The sequence below is a fragment of the Melospiza georgiana genome, chromosome 10 (assembly GCF_028018845.1).
Source record: "Melospiza georgiana isolate bMelGeo1 chromosome 10, bMelGeo1.pri, whole genome shotgun sequence".
Classification (NCBI taxonomy): Eukaryota; Metazoa; Chordata; class Aves; order Passeriformes; family Passerellidae; genus Melospiza; species Melospiza georgiana.
In genome coordinates this window covers 7,734,679-7,759,960 of record NC_080439.1, presented here as the reverse complement: position 1 = coordinate 7,759,960, position 25,282 = coordinate 7,734,679, and the positions used below count along the sequence as shown (strand labels likewise).

General features: G+C 38.8%; 1 long non-coding RNA gene across 1 annotated transcript in view; it reads right to left on the bottom strand.

Annotated features, from left to right (window-relative positions):
• Positions 1–655: 655 nt before the first annotated feature.
• LOC131087765 (uncharacterized) overlaps positions 656–25,282 on the bottom strand; it is a 139,406-nt gene continuing 114,779 nt past the window's right edge. The window contains exons 2-3 of the long non-coding RNA XR_009114915.1: positions 4,463–4,533; positions 656–718 (exon numbers count right to left, since the gene is read on the bottom strand). This is a non-coding gene — a long non-coding RNA (uncharacterized LOC131087765). The remainder of the gene's footprint in view (positions 719–4,462; positions 4,534–25,282) is intronic.

Here is a 25,282-nt window from a genome sequence, read left to right as displayed (position 1 = left end):
TGCCAGGAGCTGGGGAAGGTGACTGCACACACGGGGTGATGTCCAGGGACATGTTCATGGTGTGAGCATCAACCCCTAAAGTCAAGGTGTGAGTGGGGTGGTGCCTGCAGGACGCAGGTTCCCATGCACTCTGGGGAGAGGTTTTATCCTTGTTCCATCAGAACAGACCAGTCAACCTGGGATAAGTGCACTCTCAACATCAAAGGGTATTTAAAGTTAATTAAGATCAAGTCAGGCCATCTGCCTGGCTCCATGACAAATCCTCCCTCCACTGTGCAAGGTCCTGTACATTTCCATAGCAGGTATCCCATTCTCTAAGCTGGTTGATCATTACAGACTTTGATGAGGCAGGCACTGTGAATACTGCAGAGAGATGTTCTCAACTGCTCTAAAAGCTGCCAAACACTTCATTTACTTCAGTCTTTCATTACCTTGCACTTCTCCTATGGCTATATTTGGCAGAGCTTTTCTACTGATTCTCCAGACCAGTTGTCCTCTCCCTTTCACAAAATTATTAGTCAGGACTACGGACCCAGTTCTGCATTAATTTTTCAGCTCAGCATATAATAATAATAAATATCTTCTATTCGAATAGCATTTATCCAAAATCAAGATGGAAAGCTAACATGCCCAGCTGGGAGCACAGCAACTTACCATTAGGTTTATGAAAGTACCCAGTAGAGATCTGAATCTATTTTGTACAGTTGGGTTCTTCCTTCTGGGGAAAAAAATAAAACTCAAGCTCAATCTCTGTGCCAGAAAATGTGGACAATGAAAACATATGTGAGCATTGAATTTTCGGGCCCTAACTTTGGGAAAGTGCTTCAAGAAACAGAGCTCTGCAAAGAAAAATTAAAATTATAATAAACTCCTGTTGAAAAAAAATCTTGTTCGTTTGATTCACAGTTTTGATGATTAAAACCCCATCTTTATTCTACTATCCTGAACTCCAAACAGTTTCAGGCTAAGGTACTAGTTTTTCCATAACACAACAATAAAAGCAGAATCTGTAGTAATAACCAAGACCAAAGGTAGTGCCCAAAGAGTGCTCACAGAAGCAAAATAAAAACCAAAACTGCTGCAGATAACAAATAAATCCTACAACAGCCAAAATTTTATGCTGCCTAGAAGTCTCTACCTGCTGAAAAGCGGCTGCTTTAGGTACTTCTGTGGCCTCTTTACCACAATATCTTGAAACTTCACACCTAAATGATCACATTCTCACAGAGGCACTATTTATCTCTAAGGGAGTTGAAGCAAACACAAGGATTAGAGGCTTTTTTTCACCAAGGTATTCAGATACTTACATCCTTATTGTTTTCAAAGGGAAGGTAGGAGCCTGAGTATCTTCAGGTTTTCTAGGTCTTTGTGACTCTCAGGAGGCCACAGGGCAATGACGTGGCAGAACAGGAAAGAATTTCAGCCAGAAATTTTATCCAAATTTATTTTTACCTCTGGTCTTCCAACCACTGGTTAACACCCAACCAACTAGATCATCTTTGTGTTTCACATCATCCTTATTTCCTAATCCTGCTGTACCGCTCCATTCAGGTACAATACACAATGGTGCCACAGCAAAAAAATACTCTTTTTATCTCTTTACAAGGTACAGACCTGCCATGTCAATGCTGTCACACACACGTGGCTCCATAAAAGAGCTCAACATAAATTGTTGAGTCTGTTCATCAGTTTTTATTTTGACCAAAGGGCTTGTTGGACGCAGCAATTGGTAAGAACACAAGGCACAATGATTTGTATTAGAGAAAGTAGTTGCCACCCTGCAACATTTTAAAGGTTTAAAACTGAGAAATGAATTTGCATTAACTTTTGTGCCATGATATCACTTGGGACAAATACTCATAGTGTATCTCCAACTCACTTAATCTATTTGTATTCCACAGTGTTTCTTGGTTTTGTTCTGCATAACATAAAAATAAAGAGATTTATGCAGCCAACATTTAAGTGATTGCAATAACTATTACAGCAGTAAACTAGTACATCTAGAAGTTGAATTAATGTATAGTTTGCCTACAGTTTTGAAATTCCATAATCTCACATGTTTAACTTTCGGACGGACAAGAAGGCAGAGTGTTTATATTAACTGTCTTTTTTTAACATGCTGTTCTTGTAAGTTTACCAGCAGAACAATGAATTTCAAAGGCTTATATTTTTCTTCCGTATTTCTGTTTGCCAGGGTCTTCCAGGCATCTATGGACCCCAGGATGAAAACTATTAACTTACATGCTTAAAATTAAGCAGTGTTTGGAGGTTTGTTGAATCAGCATATACAGGCTTACATTAGTTATTTGATGAAATTAATATTATTTTTTTAATAACTTAAATGAGTGTAAATTGGTCATAATGGTAAACTTGGCTTTGTTTCTTAGCACTCTTTGCTTGGGTAATGTGTACTTGGTGACTATTACCATTTTACCACGCTACTCATGTGCACTAATCATGTTTTTTCTTGTTATAAATGAATAGCTGGGATGTTGCACAGAACTGTTTGATCAGTATAGCATGATTTAAGAGAATGGTTATGCCTTTATTTGTTTCATAATCCTACTTAACATCTGTATGAATCATTACAGTAAGATGTGTGTTAATAACAGCTTCCACATACATATTTATATATACAAAATTAAAATATTAGCTGCCTTTTATTTCAGTAGATTTAAAGCGTCACTGTATTTTTCCACTGAAGAAAATACTGAAAATGTTTCACTTATCATATTTGTTTTTTCCTCCCATTGACTTGTGTATCACTTCATGAGTGATATCAAGCTATGTTGCATGATCTGAAAATCATGAGCCTTCTGCTTTTCAAATCCTCATGTGAGAGAAAAGCCACTTTTGTAAGTTCCCTGATAATATCCATAAGGAAATCTCTTGGGAATAGGGAGGAGGCATCTTGAAAACAGACAACACCAATCCCATTTCAAATCCCATGATGTAAGAGACCAAGCTGGTTCTCTGCACACTTCATGTCCGTCTGGACTGTCTGCCAGGGGACTTCCTGCACCACAGCTGTGCTCTCTTCACAACTGGGGGGCACTGGAGGAGGGAGATCATCATATTTTAACAGAACATTGCACAGATCCTTCCAAGTGAGCCTCTGTGGTCTTTTCTTGCCTTCAACACCTATCTTTGCTCTTCCATACATTCCCCAGAGAAAATCTGTGTTGATTTAACCGTTCCATCCTTATGACCTGATGAAATGCAAACATTTTGTTTTGTAACAAGTCAGTCAGAATTTGATTTGTCAGGCTTTGCATAGAAAGAGGCACTAAACCCCCATATCTTCCTTCCCCCCTACATGTCATGGGCTACTAACTCTAAGTAGCTAGAGCGCCTCTAGTACCTCTACTCAAACTGTAGTACCTTGTTTTCACTTGGTGCCAGTTTTTATGGCCTCTTTTCTGGCTTTTTGCCATTACAGATTGCACAGATTGGCCTTCTCAGCAGACCACACAGGAATTGCACACTATTACACAACCCTGCTGCTCCCCATTGTAAACACCTCTCTCCATCATTTCAGTTACCATCTCACTTCTTTTTTATTTGGCTGTAATGTGCCAATCTTGAGTTCCAAAGTGCTAAAGAATTAATTGCAACCTTGAATATGAAGGTGCAAAAAGTAGAGGAGAGTCATGGTGAAAAGGAAGAGGCTCATAATTTAAGGGTGTGGACCTTGCACAAGGTGCAAACAGATGTGTACCTTGTCTGTAACCTTCCTGTTGGGCCTATAAAAATCTCACCTCAACCTGAAACCTGTCCCACACACAAGTTCTAGTCAAGAGCCACAAGACAGGGTAGCAGGAAAATGCCACTCTGAGTCCTGGAGTGCCCTGCTTGGAGGAAACAGCATGCTCACCCAAAGTCCTCTGGAAATCTATCATTTCCTCCTGAAACTCATGCAGTCACTTGCCTGGTGCCCCTCCCACCTTGACCCTGACACAGACCTACTTAAAACAGAGGCCATGTTTTTAAAGACCTCAGTTCCTAGTTAAGTCCATATGCTTCAGGCCAAATTCCTGATAACAGAAATTAAAGGAATTTTATCCTTTCATTTATGTGGAACAAGATTATATCCTTGATAATTTATTGCAGTGAAACTCTTTCAAAACTTGTGGCATTTCACCTGCCACTGGAATTTACTTTGCAAATCATGTCCACTACTGACAGCAGAGACCGAAAGTTTTGATAGTTACAGCAGAAACCACACATTTCATACCAACCGTATTAGAACAAATTGGTGCATAGCCAATAGGAACAAGAGGTAACTGATAATCACAGCTTGTATTTGCATAGTACAAAACTTTTCATCCACCCAAAGAAGCTTTGAGAAAGATATAGGCCATAATCAATGGAGTTGGCCAAAACAAATATGTCCATGAAAAATTATTTTTAAAATTATACCCCCTTGTAACAACAACTTATTTTAATTCTCTTAGCTACTTACCAAATTTGAAATATTTCATAACAGGTCAGAGAAAGCTATTAACAAATCCAGCTTCTAGTGCATTTCCTTCTCTGAGAAAAAAGAAAAGAAAAAAGGTTTAAAAAAGTAGTACCATAAAACACAATTTAGTTCACATTTCAAAATGCAAGCTCAGACTTTCAGTAATTTCTTCTCTTTTGTACAAAGTGTGTATAAAATACTCCTTTAAGATGAAGTTCACTGCTGTTCCCTGCACACATATAATAAGCAAGTGCATTAGGGTAAACCTGCCTCTGCATCATTAAGTGGTTGGTAATACTGCTGATTATATTCATTATTAAAAATTCATTGTAGAGTTTGCAAGTGAAATACCTCCGTCTTCTCAGTCTGAATTTGATCTCAGCTGTATCTCAGATGAATCCCACCCACTTTAATGGAGCAGAGCCAAAAAATATTCTACTGTAATGACTTATAAAAATCAGCCTCTCCTAATTTCCAAGCACATTAAAAAAGAGATCAAGATAAAGATTTTCTCTTTCACAACAGAAGGATAATAATTTCAAGGTCTTGCAAACATCTTAGAATAATTGATCAAGCCCAGAAGTTATGTACAAGACTCAATTTCACAACAAATATTACTGTAAAAATTGAGTAAGATACTAAACATAGCTTCATTACAATATAGTGTTTACTTACATGAAATCATCTGGAAAGGTCAATTTAGATCCACAAAGTAGGTGATATCTATACTCTGGGATGAGGTCATTCCTGAAATTATCTGCTTTTCCATATATATATATGTATATACTAGTCAGATTTCTCAAATTTTCAAACACAACTTTCTCAGTTCCATTATTATTTTCAGTTCCTGAACATAACAGTTTGCCTCCTCTTTAATGATGCACTGAGTGAAAAACAACATACATCAGCCTTTTCAATCACAGGAATACAGCCATTTTCTAAATTTTATTAATTTTAACAGGACTTTGAATTAATTTTAATCTAAATATAACCTTTAGAGTAATTTTAGTTATTTTTTTTTTACTGCTTCATCAAGGCAGTATTTATAATGAAGTTAACCAAGTCAAAACCAAATTATTTTCTCAGGTATGTGTACAGTATCACTTATTAAATCCTCTGCCTGCAAAGCCATTGAATTGTTCACATATCTCAGCCAAATTAGTTTAGTTTGTCTTAACATGATTTTAAAAATTAATATTTTAACAAACATTGCCATATTTTGAGATATAAATTCAAAGTAGTAAAAAATAAATTTAGAGCTTTTCCACTTCCTTGATGAGTAGGTGATTGTTTCCTGGTACATCCTGTTCCTTCCATAGTCTGTGCCAATCCAGATTTGTTACTTGCAGTAGTTTCCTCTCAGCAGAAGATGCTGTTTTCCAGCAAACTAAATGAAAACTCCTTTCTGTGCATTGACATGGGAAGCAATTGCTAAAAGAACATATTTCTTGTTTTGTCTCACACTGCCCCAGGGTTGGGCAGATGACAGTTGTAATCTTTCTCATTTACTGATTATAAAACCTGAGAAGAAAAGAGAAAAACCTTCTAATGAGGTGAAATCACAATCTCTTCTTGAGCTACTGGGTAATTCACCTCACACAGCTAATGCAGTTAGATATATATGTTTTTTTCCTTTAGGATGAGAATTCAAAATAGAACTGCAAGGTGATTACATAATTTGAAAAGAGTTTCTAAGTGGTATTTACAGGATATCCTTGCTGTGTAACAAACATTCATCCAGAAGTAAAAGTGCCATAGGGAATATACAAATATGCAGATTACAAACATACAGACATGCAAATTGGAGATAATCATTAAATTAGTAAAAAATATCACTTAGGAAAAGAGTATCAAATGAAGAGAACAGTATAAACAATGGTAAAAAACAGAAAAGAAAAATGTCTGCCTTTTTAGGGGAAGAGACAGAAAATAAGGCTAATTAAAATGTTGGTAAGATGAGAACAGGGCCAAGAAAACAGAGACATGAAAGGAGAGTAAATACTTCAAGTATATCTCAGTTAGCTGCCAAATGAAAGCAGTCAGGAAGCCACAATGATGGTCACAAAGAAGGAAAGATATCAAGAGGGAATCAGAAAAGATGGACATCAGCGGATATTGTTTTCTTTGAAGAGGATGGCAAAATCCTCCTTGGAGATCAAAGGAAGTGCAAAGGAAGTGAAAGGATTTATTGACCAAGTGCCATCCTTAGCTCACATACTCACTTGTCTAACTAGAAAATAACTGAAATTCTTGGTCTTACATAATATCTCAGATAAGTACAAGCAGAATGTCAGCTCAGAGGAGCCAGCAGACAGCAAGAATACCTAATGATTTCTTAAAACTCATAAAACAGGAAAAGAAACTTCCTGAGGATGCCGAAGAAGGTCATGTTACACTCATTTTGGAAAACAATTATATAAAAGTTACTTGAGAAGAACTTTTACATTGGAGTAAAGTTGAAAAGAAAAAGGTTAACTTTTTTATAAGGTAAAGTTTGAGCCCTTCTGTGCTACCTTTACTGACATTTGAGCTTAAACAAGAGATTTCACTGTTGTAACAGTTCTGCTTGGAATTTTAGTGAAGCCATAATCTTTTCTTATTAATTTTCACACAATTTATCACAATGTCATAAATGCATGACTTCAACAAACAAATTATACCTGAAAAAAGTTGTTTGCATTTCAAAGGTCTCTAGCAGATTTAGAGAGTTTCTTAACTGAGAAATTATTGTCATGATAGCCTATATTGCAACAACAGCAACGTGAATGTGTTTTCTTCATTAAACCTTTCTGTAGTACAGAAAAATATGGAATATACAATCCAAAGACCAGAGGGGATGTGTCACTATCCAAATCTATGTACAAGTGTGGTTTCTGCAGGGGTTATGTCTGTAAATGTGCTATCTGTGCTACACTTACACCCAGCCCCAGTAAGAGTGAGGATTAATCACGCTGAACATCACAAACAGAAAATGCCAAGGTAGGGTTTCTGCCCCACAGGGCTCAGCCACTGGGTAACTCAACAAGGAAAAGATACTGAGAACAGGAATGAGTTGAAATTTTCAAGGCCCAGCTGCAAATCAGATTCTCCAGGAAGGCTGTGGGGATGTGGCAACTTTGGTGTCGTTTTCCAGGAGGGTATCAGAATCTAGGCTGATGAAATTATAGGAGGATTTCTCAGTGTTTGTCACACCAGTATTCTTTCTCCACAGTGCTTTCCTTTAGTCAAGTCTTTCATCTGTTTCCCTCTTTTCCTTGCTCAGGTGCCTCCTTTTGCTTTCCTTCTCTTGTACTTTTCGCCACTTGTTCCTGGGGCAGGGAGGCAGGAGAGAGAGGGATTGGGATTGGGATTCTCTTCTTGGTGAAAGCTCATCCCTAGTGAGACAGACTTGAGCAAAGTACCAAGCTCCTATTCACAAAAACATCTTTTTGGACAATTGTACATCTAATTTGCCATTTGCACGGGCAACTTATTTCCTCATAACCAGGACAATTATTTGTGTGAGTAGTTACTGTATTATGGGAATGAAAATCAGCATTGCAGTGATTTATTTAGTTTCCCTAAAAAATTGGTGTCAGCTTTCATATACATTCATGACACTTGTCTTACATTGCCAACCATCAGTAAAGTTAGTGATTGTCATTAGCAAAAGAATCAAACATTGACTGACAGTAAAAGCCAGTAAAATATTCACTTGTCAGTAAAAATGGCAAGATAATTTAGAACTTTTCATTGCTTTGGCATAAGTTCCTGGACTGTCTGAGTACTTTTCATATCAAAGGGCTTTATTTATCATTGTTGAAATGATGTGTTCTAGAAAAATTGACACATATGACCATAAACAGAAGTAGTAGGAATCCCAAATTGCCTTGAAAAATGTACTCCAAATTGCACAAGTTATAGCAAAATTTGAAATCTAGATATGAATGAGAAAACAAAATGCAATTGGAAAAGGTTTCCCAGAGAAGTTGTGGATGCCCCATCCATGGAAAGGTTCAAGGCCAGGTTGGACAGGGCTCTGAGCAACCTGGTCCAGAGGAAGGTCTCTGTACCCATGGCAAGGGGATGATAATCAATGAGCTTTAAGATCCTTTCCAACCCAGGCCATTCTACATTTCTATGTGTTTGAAAAATTGTTTCAATTGATTAAATATTTTGAGAAATGTATTTTCCCTCTCCCTACTGAGGATAATTTTCAAAATCAAATAATTTAGGAAACTCTGGCCTAAGTGCTTTGTGAATGTTCTCTCTAATGTTAAAGTGTGGGTTACACAGGTTTGGACACAGTGGTGGTTGCTTCTAGCTATCAATACCTGTATTCCCTGTGACCACCACATGAATTAACAAGGCAAAGTTCAGTTTCAACACCACTGCTTGACTCATTACCACAGCCCTCCTAGTAAGTGAGGTGCTTCACAGGGGACCTGCAAAACAGCTGCCCTCTGGGTGTCTTGTTTTGGCGGCCTTTTCCATCTGTTTTACCTGTCTCCCCTTCTGAATAATTTATTTCACCATCTCCCTAAGTAGAGCACCTGGCCTAGGGCTAACTCTTTCACCTAAATTATTCAGAGCTGAAAACTCTTTGGATTATACTCAGATAATGTAATGACTTAGCAGGACAAAACTCTTAACTTTGAAGCAACTGTGAATGTTTCTAGGCTCTGGACTGTGTTAGCAGTTTGAAAGGTTGGCTGTGTAAACTATGTACAAAAGAACCACAGAAATCCTTCCTCCTCAAACATCTTCAAAGCCTCTTTCAGCAGCTAAAACTTTCCAAAGCAGGGTTCTTTTACCTTGATGCCTCTCTGCCACATCTCAGTCCCGCGGGATGCCAGAGGATGCCTCCGTGTGTGTGCACTGCAGCTGGCTTGTCCCTGGTCTTTATGCAGGAAAAGACACTGAAAATTGGCTGCAGGGCTGGGCTTTGTGCACGTCTGTTCTCTTCACAAGCAGGTTTTTGTTCAGAAACACCAAAACCCACCCCTGTGCAGCGCTCCCATCCATGGTCTGTACTTCACTATCTTTATCTCATGAACTCTGCAGTTAAAATAATTCCTCCCTGCCTCTGTTCCTAATAGCAAGGACAGCTGCCACACTGCAGCAGATAGGGGCTGTACAAGGTTCTTGCCTTGGATGCCACAAACCAGCTGCTCTCAGACTGAAAGCTCACTGGCAATTTTGGGTGCAACTTTGGCTATCCCTCTCTGTATGGACTATGACTGAGGGAAAGTTTCAGCTTGCTTTTAAACATTTGTTCCATTTGTTTTCCCACAATGTTTCCACTGTTTTTAGCCTTTTAATTATGCTCAAAATGTCTATGATCAGCAGTTTTCTCATTACTTTTGGAAATCTTGTATTGATTGTTTGGAAGGCAATCAATACCAGGAGGTGATCTCCTGTCTCACAAGATACTTACTTCAGCAAGTGTCTTTATTTCTTAAAGAAGATTTACTTTAGAAGGTCATGGTATCAAGGGCATAATTTGAGATTCCAAATCAAGAGATATCTTAAAGCCTTTCCCACTTAAGGCTAAGAGGGAATGATAATTTTTCTTTGGTGAGAAAAGGAATGAACAGAATATTCATAAATGAAGTAACAGTTTTTGAGGATAATGTTTTGAGGATAATGGCCTTGCAGTAAAATATTTTAAAAGTTATTTAGTGCAATTTCTATCTGGGTTACTCTGGGTTTACCTCAGTATCACAAAGACAGGCACGGGGAAAAAAAAGAATTATTAAAATGAAAGTTTTGGAAAACCAATGCATTATCACTTCTACAGTCAAGAAATCCCAAATACTTTTCAAATTAATTTACAGAAGTCAGCACAGATGCTGTTGAAAGAATAAAAAGATCATACATTAATCTTTATAATATCCTACCCAAAGCTAAAATTATTTTCAGTTGGATTTTTGTGTGCATAAGTACCAAAGAATTTGACATGTTTTGCAGCAACTAGCATTGCCTGTTTACTGTAGGGATGTGCATAATGCCCATCACTGTAGTTCTTATAGGCACTATATGACCTGTTTCATTTTCCTCTGAGAAGTTTATCAAGTATCAGGTATTTGCTTTTTGCTCCAGCTTGGGAAATCAGGGTCATGGATTTCAAACGACGTGCTTTGTACTCTCCAAGGGCAGTGAGAAAACACAATGGTACAGACAAAATCTAATCAAAGTATTTTGGCTTTTTGCCTCCTTTTTATTTTACAATGGGAAAAAAAATTCAAGGTGCGACTCAAATCCCTTCAGGAGTTCCCTTCCTGTGCGCGCTAGCTCTCGCCAGAAACGCGAGACTGACACAAAGATAAAAAGTGCTGCCAGCTCCTCCTGGCCATTCAAAGACCCTCCCTCAGGTATCAGGTGCCTTCCCTGAGCTTTGAGGTCAACCAGACACCTCCCTCGAGGCTTACCTGGGCTGAAGGATACATCTACCCGAAAATCCGCTCAGGTAGAGCAGCTGTTATCTGAGCTAGGATCAAAGTCCCCCTCTGCACTCCAGAAAAAACATCTTCCAAGCTGGTCTTCTTTCTCCATGATTCAAATGAATGTTGAATGAGTCTCTGGGGACAACAGTTGTTGTGCTGAGGAGCGAGCTGTCAGAAATACTTTATCGTGAAAGTTCAGTTCCTTTCAGGGCCTTTTATTATTAATAGTCATCGCTGCAGGGGAGCATTAAACACAGACCCTATTTACTGTACAAATTGATATATTATAAACCACAAAAGCCATCATGGTGCCTTGCTACTTCACCTTCCTTTTCAGCATGCTAGCATGAGGGAATCTTTAAGCTTTGTGTGACTAGAATTCAGACAGTGAATTTTGGTTTAGCAAGGCCAGGCTGGATTGCTCAGAGGAGCTGAATTTTTGAGGATCATGGTCTTGAGGAGTGGGTAGAGAACTGTGACATCTGTACTATATGAATGGCAAGACATTTTGCTGCATAGTGACACTGAGCTCATCAATACAAATAGTCAAAGGCATTTATACCCCTGGAAAGGCCACAGGATGTTCCCCACAGGAGCTTATATTCTTGTACCAGATTTCAAGCAGCTCCTGCAGCTTTCTGCTGCCTGCTAGGGCATTGCACCTGAAACAAAAGATGGGCATATTATCTGTAGGTGGGTAACAGGCTGATTTCTTCTGCACTAGCATGTGATAGAGGTGAGGGAATAAGAAAATTTATTCCTTATGCCACTCTCTGTGGCATAAGAAAACATGGCAAGATGAGTCCCAGCCTGATTCCAGCTCATTGTGGGTGTGGTACCATAGGGAGAACAGACTTTGCTAGGTCAGTTTGCAGTGCAATATTGGATTTTAGCAGCTAGGCAGAAAACTCAGAGACAAACCATACAAAGAGCAATAGAAACGAAACTCAGCAGGACAGTGACAGGCCAGAGGCAGGACAAGTAACAAAAAAATACCACATTAAAATAATACGATATATTGCACTTAGTAGCAGACAGACCCTTGGCTTTGCACTTTCTGTCCCCTGAACTTTGGAATCAATTTTAAAACACCTCCCAGGCTTCTCAAAAAAGCCTTAAAATCCTGCTGAGGAGAGACAGTACTCTCCCACTGGCTACTGAGAGCAGGCACATGCTGCTGGGGCAGGGTGGTGGATGTCACAAAGACACCACTTGTTAAGGGGGATTCAGGGTCCTGCAAGTGGCACCTGAGCAAGCTGCAGCCATGAAGCATCAACTCAGGGATCCACAGTGTCACCACACACCAAGGCAGCAGGGGTGACACAGCCTGTGCCAGTGTGCTGAGCCAGCAAGTCACAAAGTACCTCCTCAGCAAGAGGTGATGCCAGAAAGTCACAAGAGTGAGTGACTCTTCAAATTTAAAAGAGCTAAAAGCAGTTCTAGGGCGCCGTTTAAGTGCAATGCATCATGCTAAAGAGGCAGCACGGTATGGCTGACATAGTGTGGCCTCTGCGACGTGTCTCAAAGGCTTCACAGCCCAGGGAGAGTCCATGGGAGACAAGCTCTGAACTCAGATTCACAGTTGTTGTAAGTGGATAGCACCAGAAGAGACTCAGGGATGTGATGCCTCTGTTGCTCCTGCACTCCCTAGAGTGGAGTCCCTGGAACGGGTTTGAGGCACAGCCCCAGGGAGGGTGGACAGGGATCCATGGAGCAGCTGCTCTGTGAGGAGAAGGCGTTGTTCTCTGAGGCTGTTGATCTGGTCTCTCATGAATATTGTATTAGGTGAGAAGAGCCAGACAGCAAGGGGGTGGAAACCGCTGCTTTTTAAAGTACAGAACATGCACTCAAACAGAGTGTTCAGAAGTGCTTCTTCCAGCCTACAGTATGCTAAAGATTGGTGCTTGGTACATTTCAAGGATGAGAAAAAATATCACACCACTCAAGTGTAGCTGTGACATTTTTCAGTTGAAGAGGCTCTGATATCCAAAAATGTTGTGTGTTCTTCTGACTAAAGTCCTTAATGACAACAGAAACTTGAGCCTTTTCTTAGATAGAAAGCATACTGAGCCTTTTCTTTTAACAATAAGAAAACCCCAAAAAACAGTCCTGTAATTTTGTAACCAGACTTGGACAAACTTCTGAGAAGGACCACACGCCAGATTAGATTATTTAGATTTGTTGTGAGAATAGTTGACATGTGTTCCCTTCCCTTTCACTGTCCAATCTTTGTTGTAAAAGTGGACTCATGTTGTGCCAGTTGAGATTAATATTATAACATGAAAGGGCTAGGTTTGTATCATTTTCCATTCTTGTTACATTCACTGATGTGGGAATAGAGTTATATTCAACCTGAGCCACTTTGTGTTTTATGGCCAGGATTAACAGCACACAAATACTTCACAGTCTTAGGTGGGTTGAGCACCTGCACATTGGCATCAAATACTGCCAAAGTATCTAAGACTTTCTTTCAGGCTATGAAATATCCTTCAGATTACTTTAGAAGATCTTGTCATGTTCTTGATCCTGACACCTCTTTTGCTCTTTGCTTAACAGGGCATGGTTCATGACTTCTTGCTCTGCCAAAGGTTCCCCTGAGAATGTTGTGCTCCTTCCATTCAAGCCAATATTCGACTCAACACATTCCTATTACCATCATTGTCACCGGATATAGAACTTAGAGTTTCACTACTCTGTTCACTGGGCACACAACCTTATTAACATGAAATAATGCTCCATCCCACTGCCATAATTTCAAATATTTCCACTATTCAGATAGGTGATATTATTTGTAAAACCAGTTATTACAGAATTTCATTATTTTCATATGCTACTTTTGAAATCTAATTCTTTGAAATTACTGTTATAGTGTGGTTTATTCATTAAAAGCAAGACTAATGTTTTATGTATTTTAGGTGTAACATGAACCCAGAAAACGCTAAACTATTTACATTTATACAAGCCCTTGGAAGCCATTTCAAAATGATATAACAGGAAAATAGTTGATACAATGGTTAGATAACATCAAAGAGTGGGTTGGGAACACAAACCATGATCCTTGTGAAAACTGATTCCTGAAGAATTAGCCAAGGGAGCTCCAAGTGAATTTCTTCTTATTTGTTGAAATACAATGTTTGTTCTTATTCTTCAGATAGAACCTGGCAAGTCTGTATTTGCACTTGTTGATCTTTCCCAACATAAATCTCTCCATTGTGTTCATATCAGCAATATGTTTTCTTTACTTTAGCAATAAAATTTCTTCTAACATATGCTCTTTTAGACTCTGTGTGCAGTATTTATCAAGTTATTGAGGTTACAGTTACAGAACCTTTCAGTATAAGATGCAAAGGACAATGGAACCTTGCACAGGTGTAAAATCTCTCTGATCTTCTTTTGCCATCAATTAAAAACCGCCTACAGGTGTAGGAGCCCTCTGATCTTATTTTGCTATCTATTTAAAAGATTGTGTGAACTTTGCTGCAATACGTCCTAATCAGCATGATGATACATCCTTGACCAAAAGACACACACTGCTCTTAAAACCTCTTTTATGTAATCAACTAACATACCTGTTCTCCCATTTTGCTGAAATAATGCCTGGATATATAGCTGCTCCTACTCTGAAATGGACACTGCAATTTCCTTGACAAAACATCAGCAAAGCTTGGGATACTAATCATATATGTTACTTTCTATTTAATAACTTACAGGGTAAATTTCTGGAGGAAAGACTGAATGTGAATTCACCATTTTTCTGGAGAAAAAAATTATCTGAAAAGCTTGCTACAAAGTTGATCTGTGTGTTGCTTAACACTTTCATAGATGATAATTACTTTGGAAAATTGTGTGTGGGGAAGTCACTTCTTGTCCAGACCCACTTAAGCCTGAACTGATTGTCAGGGATCAGTGCCTTTCCAGGTCTTATTTTGGAGGATGATGAAAACCCACCATTATCTTTTGGATATGGTTTGTCCCAAAATTCCACTGTAAATGTAGAAAAATAAAGACATGACCTTACCCAAAATGTGTGTTTACCTCTCTGTATGTATATGCACAATTGAAATTCACTGACCAAGGTGGTCCTTACTGACATGTCATAGATGCAAGACTGTGTCTAACTCTCCTAACTCCAGGTAAAACTCAAGAGTTTAATGCATTCATCACCATTTGGAATTAACTGGGATGCATTTGAACAGAGGCAGCTTTATTGAACTTCTCACATATTTAGCCTGACCCCGCTAGGTATGAGAAGTTGTTAGGGGTTTGCTACATAACCAGTCAGGGGAAGAAATTAGAAACTCAGATAACATACTGAAGAATCAAAGTTCCCCTCCAGATACGAGCAGGAAGTGCAAAAATATCAGCCAGTTTATATTGGGGGTCTAGAAACTCACATACAAATAATGAGTATTCTTCCAGTTGGGTGAAGAGTTATTTTTCCAATTAAAAATATGAAAGCACCCTAAAAGGTATTTGCTCATATTTTCATAATGCCAACAGCAGCATTCCAAGAAAAGACATAGGTCCTAAATTAGAATCTCAGCATCTAAGATAATCAAATTGTGGAGGAGATGAAATCACTAGGTACTGCTTCAGAATTAACCTATAAATACCATATATACCACACTGAAGAGCTCTTTGCATACCCACTAACACCGTAATAGATATTTATCTCAAATAAGCCATTTAATTATTTACTCTTCTTACTCTTGATAGAAAGTGTATGCCCATGCACTTTTCACAATATGTGCAGAATGCACAAGTGGTCTAAAAATATTTTAAAAATAATAATAAAATTATGCTTTTGGAAAATTAAATATGAAACTTGGAATGTGAAACAAACAAATAAGACAATTTAGAAAAGATTAAAAGCAATTGTTCTGTTACCTTGGCAACCCATTCAAGGTGCAGCCAATCAGCAAAGTTGATGTATTGTTTTGACATACATGCACATATTTCTAACATAAATAGCAACAGAGACTTAATAACAATAGGTTTTAAAACTAGGAACTGATGTCATTTTAAATGTGTCAATCAAAGAAACCTATGAAAGTGTTTCTTCTATCAAACTGACAGTAAGTATATGCTGGAATGGCTTTATAAGAGATAGCAGACTTCTGACAGGTCATACAGAAGATGCAAAATCTGTAATTACATTCTAGTTCCTTGGATTGTGTCCTTTAGTGTGTCTAAAAAACTTTGAGAAGAAAATAAAACTTGAAGGCTATGATATATCATTCATTTCTGTAAACAAGTAACCAAAAAAAGAGCAGCATATCTGAGAATGGAGATGAAATATCAGACTGAAAGAATCTGCCTAGCCCTCAAAATAGATGCACTTAAACTACTTGTCTTATTTTATGATTGACTGGTGCCAGTGAGGTTCTGCAGTGTAAGTTTTCAAGGAGAGTAAAAATTAACAATAGGAGAAATGTAGAAAGGAAGATTGCTGATGGGATACAGAGCCTTTCACTCTGGGTCCGTGGTTTGAATCTGGGCTGTGTCAGCAGGAACAGGAAACCATTACATTTTGACAGGTGTCAGAAGTGTGTGTGGAAGGAGTGCATCAGCCACTCTCCTCCAGACCCTGATGGATATGGGCCCAAAAGCAACCCTCAAACTGAGAATTCTTCCTGACAGCCCAAAATAACAGTGGTGTCTCCTCCCTTTCCCAGAGAGCATTGTCCCTCCCCCTCACTTTAGGACCCCACTGCCATGGACTGGCCTTTGAATCAACACTGTGCTTGGAGAACACCAGTTCTAATTAAGCAACATTTTAAAATCTCATTTGCAACTAAAATACATTTGAACACATTTGTACATTTCTTCATGGGACCAATGGACTTCAGGAAAGCTACGTTTTTACCTTAGATTTTTCACTTCCAAGAGCCTAACTTCAACCAAAAAAAAAAAAAAAGAAAAAAAAAGGCACACATTCATAAAATCCTCAGATACAGAGATACAGAAACAAGCAACCTTATTCTGTCATTGGGTGGGATTAAGTTACCCACTCTGGCACATCATCTTTTTTCTTTTACTTTTTCCAGATTTATATGACTCTCATCATAGCAAATGCTCGGAGAGAGGAATTTCCAACTGGAACACATTGAAAATAGAAAGGAAATAACTCACTATAAACAGCACTGAGGAGAAAAAAGTGAACATGCAGGGTACAGCATAATTCTTTGTCAGAATGTGAGTGGTGCACTTTTGTCTAGCAGCCATTATCTTTCCTTAAGAAACATTGACTTTTACTTGGAATTTCAATCTACATTTTGATTGATTTCTTTTTCAGGATATAAGAAGAGTGATGGAAAGGACTAGGGATAAGGACAAGGAAGAATAGAACAAAATAAAAAGTTTCCATCCATGCTGTCAGGTTTGGTGAAAACAGGCTGAGGATTAACTGTTTCAGTGCTGTGGAAGTTGCATGTTAATGGGGGCAAAGAGATGGAAAGTTTCCTTTACACCAAACTTACAAGGCTTTAAGCCACCAGCCTTGTGGTAGAATCTCTGTACCCAAAACACTGCTGACAACCACAGTCAAGACTTGAAAACAAACAAATACTACATAAATATGGTTAACACCAATGTTTTAGCCATAAATCACCACTTCCCATTGGTAGCACTTGATTTTCTGCAGAGCCTGAGGTAAGGCAATTCCAACCTGACACACTGTGAATCTATTACATCAAAGGATATTTTTTCAAAAGGTCGACTTAGAATTCGATTGTCAGGTCAGCTTGGACCTGAGCTTAATACACTGTGCAATATCTGTTTGTCCGCAGTCACCATGCTCCCTATGTAGATAGATACTTTATCTAGACAAATCCAGGTTCTTGTGATCCAGGATTTGATTCCTCTCCCTGGTCTTTCTACTTGAATTTTAAATAGCAGCAGTTTTCTCCTTCCTTCTGATGAGGTATTTTCATAACCCTTTTGCACATTGTTTCTCTCACATATTTGTTCTACATATGGAGCCAGAGGTCTACATAGAGGACTGAGCCCAGGGACTGATAGAGATAAACTAACTAATTTAGTAACTGGAAACAGAAAAGTAAATTCTTTTAGCTAGAAGTGGAGCAGAGAACTGTCCATGAGAGCCTGATCACTTTTACCTCAGAAGGCAATAATCTCACACTGTAACTGCTGTCTTTCATGCTACAACATTAGAGACACCAAGGCTCAATTTAAGAAGTTGCCATGGCAGAGAACCCATAATGTCTCCAGGTATCACAGGTTAATTATCCTCCTCAAAATATAATTGATTCTATTATGAATGTCTTTAGTTTCCATTTTCAAGCCACATATCATTATATCTTTTCCCTCTAAGCCTGAAAAGTTAACTAAGAGTAAAAAATCTTTTATAAAAGTTAACAAAAGTTAACTAAGAGTAAAAAATATTTTACAATCTCTACACTATTTAATGCCTATAGTCACCTCTTAAGCCAAGCAGAGGGTGATGTGTAGCAAGCCCAATGAGGAGGAGGCAGAGTCGTATGTGGTGAGGATTGTATATTGAATTCAATAATTGTAGCAGAACGTTAACATTTTTCAAAACCTATAAAAAGATGAATGGCTTTTTTAGAACTCTGGTACATGTATTTTCTTGTTTGATCAAACATTTCAAAATATAAATGAGTGGTGACTTATATGTCTATAAACCCAGGTAGAATTTACATCTCCTGAAGTCTCCTCCCATACATTTAAATCTCCATCCCACACTTTAATACTTTCTTCTTCCTGATTTCTTCCTTTTACCCATTGTTTTCATAATAAGAAGCAATGATGGATCTAGGAGAGCTCTGTGTGACTCAACTGATAAGGCTTTTCCTCTAGAAGATGACTCTTGAAATTGGTCTAAAAGCAAAGCCTCCAGAAGTGATGACTCAGTGCAGGAGGTCAGACCAAGCAGCTCTGCTGAGCAGCAGCAAAAGATGGATCTGGGGGTGTCTCACAACAGCTCTGAGTGCCAGCAAAGTCAAACTGGCTGATTACCAGCACACAGGAGTTACAATAAACACAGAGGTGCCAAGGACAGCCTCGCTGTGTCTTGTCCTGAGCCACATCTGCAGCAAAGGACATTGATCTGCTGAGCTGAATATTCTGCAGATATTACCTCATGCTGCTGAGCAAAAATCCCTTCCAGTCCCCAGGATCAATAGCTTAAGCTTTGCCAGCCTGTGCATAGGAGTTCATGGGAATCCACTGCTGTGCTGCTTACTAGTTATTTCCATGACAAAATCCCTCAAGAGGTTCCAGTAAGGAATGGAGGCTCCTTGGGCTCATTAAACTACCTGGAAACTCCTAAAGATGAAACAGGTAGTTCTGGTCCTATTAGGTTCAAGGCAAATTTCAAACTTGAACATCAAGGAGGTCAGACCTTTGCTTTTTAAATATAGCTGTATGGAAAATGAAATCCTGCTGGAAAAGGGATGCTCAGAAAGGAGAGAAGGCTTTAATACAGTACTTAAAAAGGGATTCAGTGCATGCTGGCTGCTGTTCTGTTAGTAATGTTTTTTTGCAATCAAATCAGAGGCAGAAGAAAATGCCACATCTTTTATGAAGGGGTTATTAAAGGAAATAGAATAAAGAAATCTGAAGAAAAAAATTCTCAAACAACAATGAACTAAAGTCCTTAAACTATACATTTTCCCATGAAATTTGCACAAGGTTATATTTTGTACACATCCCTAAGGCAAACACAAAGAAAAAGGAAAAATATATATGTATGTCTCCATGCAGGGGTTCTCCTCTGTCTTTTACAAGATGAAAAAAAAAAATCCACAAACTTTTACTTCTGGATCTTTCACTGAACTGTTCCAGAAGTACAAAGGCAACACAGTGCCTCAGTCTGTCAGTAGCAAGGTTCCTCAGTGTCTATAAACTAAATTTTCTTTATTTTTGAGACCTAAATAGTTTGCAAGCACTGACTAAGCCTTGTGACCCCTTTGTGAAGAACATTTTAAACACATTCTCAGCACACAAGGACAGACAAGCAGTGCACATCCAATGGAGACAAGCAAGGAAACAGGTTTGGGAGAGCTGCAGATTTTCACTTTCACCTCAAGCAGAGAAAGGAATTGCTTTGGCCCAAAATGTCACAGTAGTTACTCATTATTACACTAAGACAAAGCTAGATAAATTTGAAGATACATGCTTTTATTGATGGGAAGAATAAATTATCTTGTTCAGAATTAATTTCCATGACACAACAGTGACTGTAGACAAAGAAACATCCAGAGTTATTATCTCCACTGAGACTCCTGGCAGTTAGACCCATTCTTTAACCATCTAATCTTGTAATTTATGATAGTACTGTAAAATAGTTAATTTCCTAGGCAGAAATATATCTTAATATTATGAACATAAAATTCTTACTGATGTAATATATTTGCCTTTTCTATGAATCAAGATGAAAGTGCATAATAGTTGTAATTATGTTGTATAAAAATGAAAAGACCTAAAAGAACAATTGGTCTCTTAAAGTGTTATCTACCCCTAATTGTAATCTCACCTAAACTAAGGAACAAGGCATTCACACATGGTGGTGAGCAAGTGCCTGATATATTTTTAAGTGCATATTCTTTATACTTTTCCTTCTTAAACTAATTTGTGACATCCTGCAAAGCCCTGCCTTTCCAGAAAGTTGAGCACTATGCTACATGAGACATACTTCAACAGAAATATAGGTCAATTTTTAACTGTCTTTCCTTGAAATGGAATGGGCTTTGCATTTTACATGCAAAGGGCCACAGAGGAAATAATAAATTGTGTCTAATAGTCTTTACAAGTGTGCTAGGCCTTTTAGCTTAAAAGCTGCCAATATGGAAATAATAGGACATATTAAACCATGTAAAGCAGAACAGAAATGATGAGATGAGTCCGAGAAGTGTGATGGGCCAGAGGAGCCACTGAAGGATGCTGAAAAAGCCCTTTCAGCTTAGGTGGATGGGGGAGCACAGAAGGCAAGCACTGTGGAAAATTAAAAAGATTTCCAGTCGCTGGGTTGAAAAGGGGATTACATAAGTAAATAAACTCCTCACAGTAAGCAATTTCCATAGCCCTGTGTGCCTGACCCATCACTTGGTCACTCCTGCCTTTTACAGGCCCTCCTGATGGAGCAATTTGCTCCAGCTGAGCCCTGCATACCTGGGCTCCCTTGTAATCCTCAGACACCTGTGGTAGCTCCGGGACAAAATGTTAACCTTTTCCTTGCCAGAGTCTGAGCGATTTGTACTTCAAAAGTGGAAGTCAAAAAGCTGGGGAAGCGGAATTGGCTTTTACTCTAATGCTCTAAGACTGGCCCATGGAAAAAGATGCTATCAGAGACAAAACTGCATGGTCACTATTTTGGATGCCAAAGAGCTTTGGCTAACCAAAGAATTCTTGTTAACTCTAAGTTACCAACCAAGATGGAAACATCTACAGTGCAAAGCAAAAGAAAGGTCTTCACCAAATGGACAAACTTAATTATTCAGACAAGTCTGGGGAGAGATAGACCAATTGGCATGGAGCCCAAACATAATTACCACAGAGTTTAATAAAATCCTCTCTCATTTCCAGGACTGCAGCATAATTTTGTTGTAAATTTTCAGCATGACACTGTAGGGCACCGAACTGGCCATTAGGTTTTTCTAGATCATCTAAAGCCCTTTACCTCATGAAGGCTCACCACCCTCATCCACAGCTTCTCATCTTACACTTAATATAACCATTATAAAATACCAAAGGCAAGCAATTGTCAGTAATTTCTGTGCAGGTTGACTTTACTGCGAGGGCTTAGGAGAACAAGAAGGGTTGTTTTCCCTCTTCCTTGACAGAAATTAAAATAGGTTGTATGTCAGTGTGGCAGACAGGGCTTTGGCTGCTCAGCCCATGGAGAGTTTCCTGTTTGGTGATTTCTGGGCTCAAGACCCCATCACAGGGTCTGGATTTCAGGAAGCACAGAGGATCCAATGCACAGGAAGTCAGGTCAGATAAAGAGAAGTCAGAGTTAGATCTCCCAAACCACCAGCTCTTCCTGAAGGCTGAAATCCCAATCCCTTGGTTATACCTTCTGTCTCATTGTTCCTGTGGCATCTCTCAACACCTTCACCTGAAACAAAGCCTTGGCTCTAAAAGCCACCCAGACTTCGTGAGATGCATACAGGGAACCTTTGAGGATGATTCAAATGAAAGAAGGAACAATTGTTTCTTCCAAGACTTCAGGGTGTTTGGAATCTCTACCCTTTTATTCAGGATATATTTATTCATTCTTTTCAAAGTGAAAGTCATATTCTTTTGATTTGTGGGAGGGGTTGCTGCAGCCAGGAACTGAAGCCTCCCTTTTATTGTTGCACAAGATCTAAAGGAATAATAACAATTAATAACACCGAAAGACTAAAAGGAAATTGTTTCATCTGAACACTTAGGTGAGGTTAGGTGGATGAGTCTTTAGCAGCAGGGTCAGGTTTAGGTCACCTTTAGAGCTGGGATCAGGGCAGGTTTGCAGTGTTACACCTGGTCTGCAGTGCTTTGGTGGAGGAGCACAGACAGTGAATGGAGCTCTTGCCTTGTGCCCTGACCTTGCTACCAGCCATCTTCTCCAGGAAGAAAATTTTTTAAATCCTGGGTGCCCTGTTTCATTGATTAAAATTTAAGACTCTTTTAAGATGAGACCCACGTTGAGAGATGAGAAATTGCAGGACCTGACATTTAGGTAAAGTCTCTGAGTTATGTGCATGTGCTTGTGCTGAGGTGAAAATCCTTTGTATGCACACGCCTAGTAGAAAAGAGCAGCCCATTTAAGTTTCCTGTGTGCTGGAAGCTTTGACTAGAAGTTACAGCTCCATAACAGGGACCGCTGCAAGCTTACTGAGCTCAAAGTGTTTTCTAACTCCAGCAGTCAGATTTTGCTATCTTTAGGTTTATCCCCAAAGCTAAACCTGATCTTGAGGAACCTGAAATATCAGCAACCTTTCTGTTTCCTATGACTCTCATCACTATCACAGCCTTAGAGTGCTTACAGTGAACCATAACAGACTTTTAGACCAAAATATATTATGCTGTCTTTTTAGGACAAAGTTGAGGATTTGTTGATGTGGATATTAAATATTCTGCCCTAAAAAAATAAGCTAATGAAAATCAAGTCAGCGAAATAAAGTATTTTTGTTTAACTTTATTTTAGGTATCCCAGAAAAAGGAACTGGTAACTAACCCATTGATTTAGCATCTAGAATTCTCCCAGTAAGCGCCCGAGCTCATGTAAAAACTCCCTTTGGGCTGCATTTTGCGTTGTCTGCTTAGTTGTCTGTGAAAGGATTAAAAATGGATAAATAATTTCTTGTCCATTCCCAGACAGAAGAAACATCCTGGCCTGAAAGAGCTTCACTTTAAGTACCCAGGAGGAGCAAAGGAGGTGTCACTGTCTCTATTTTATAGCTGGGCCACAGAATCTTTAAGTGACTTTCTCAAACTAATATGCCCCAATTTTTGTAGAGACCATAATGTATCTCCAAAAATTTACAGAAACCTACAAAAAGAGGTATGCTTTGGAGCACCCAGGGAATGCCTGAATCTGTGTTTAAGCTTGGCAGTTAAAGTAAGTCCTTCAAACTTTTAAACTCATTCCAAATTTTCAGAGCTGCACAGCATGAAACTGAGAGAATGATTTGACCGCAAAGATCAAGATGATGTAAGTATTGTTCAAGAAAAATACATTAGAAAAAGATTCTAAAAAAGTATAAGGGGCACTTTTAAACTATTTCTTTAAAAATAAAAATTATAAAACTACCTCTGTTGACTCCTTCTGTTAGTGTGTTTTTATTCAGGTGTTTGAAAACAATATTACTTTGGAGAGTAGATGGCTACAGTCAAGGGCAGCTTTCTCATTTGTGGTCATTTGTTATGTACCATGAGTTTGAGAACTAATACTGTGCATTCTTCAAGATGGCAGAGGAAACAGGCCTCTGACTGCACAGAGGGAGAATAATTCAAAATAGTTGGTAACTTTGATGCTTTTGAAAATTTTAGTGAGGTAACTTTTAATTAAAGCTTGAAATAAACGTTTAACTTGTCTTGCCGTATGAAGTTGCTTCACAGACATTTATCAGCACACATATATTTAGCAGCTGCCATTCAGTGTAACATCCATGTCTATCATTGTCTACTTGAAGCTCTTTTCATACACTTCAAGTGTATTATGAAAGAGCAATTTCCTTATTAACAAGGAAACTCTGATTAAGTTACTTAAGCAATTGTCCCACCAAGAACTGAAGACAGACGACAGATTGTGCAAGGACCCTGGCTCAAAAGCACAGCTGAGAAGGAGAACAGAAATTGTTAGGCTAGAAAGGCAAAGCTGGTACTGAGGGCCTCTTCCAGTAGGAAAGATCCCATCCTTCCTTTTTGCCATCCTGCAATGGATGCATACAGCTTCAGCCCAATGGTATCCCCAGAAATATACATGTGGATAAGGATTAATCCTCTGAAAAGTGTTTAACAACTGGGCTTACACTTCAAATGCATCAAAAATTATGATACTATAGAAGCTTTCTAACTTTTTTTCATGCTAAATGCAGTTTCTAGCAGTACAAAAAGTACTGAACACCATGGACTCCAGCTCAATTTAAGTTTCTTACAATTACATTTTGTATTTCTGTTTCTGTTACAATTGCTTTCCTGTTTCCACTTGTGGAAGAAATCCAATAGTTCATCATTAGCATTATTCCAAATATGCCATAGATGTTTTTGGAGGTCAATTTGTTTATAGGAATAATTCCATTGAGGATTAATGATGACACTGTTTTAACCCCTCTGACCTGGATGGGCAGGACTGTACTTTTCAAGTATCCAGAGCCCCTCTTCACAATATGTCTAATCCTCCATCTCCCCTGCCCTCACAGGCTATTTGCTGTTAGTGGCCACAATAGACAAGCAATAGTACCATTATAGGCTTCTCTAACAAAGGATTTTCATGATCATTTTCTAGTGGCTTGAAGATTGACAAGATCCCCTCCTGTTACCCAGATGCATTTTCCCCTTCTTCCTGGTGATTTCTTTTCTTGTTTCCAAGGAGGAAAGTGCCTCCCTGAGTAGCGACCTCTCTCTCTGCAGAGAGACCTGCTAGAAACAACAAACATTGCATGTTAAACCTCCTCCGAGAGGGCATTATGTACAAATGGAGTGCCGGGTCCTCTTTGATAAGGTGTACACCCGTGGCACAACTTAAGAATCAATTCAATTATAAAGCCACAAAAATGCCTTTTGAAGAATGTTCCTGAGTGAGTCAGAGGCAGAGAGCACAGCATATATATGAGTCTGACTTTGCCAAAGTTATTTCAGGGGAAGAAGTTGCACAGAATTGCTCTAGCAGCCTGATTAGCTAACTGGGCACTCATCAGCTGGTGAAACC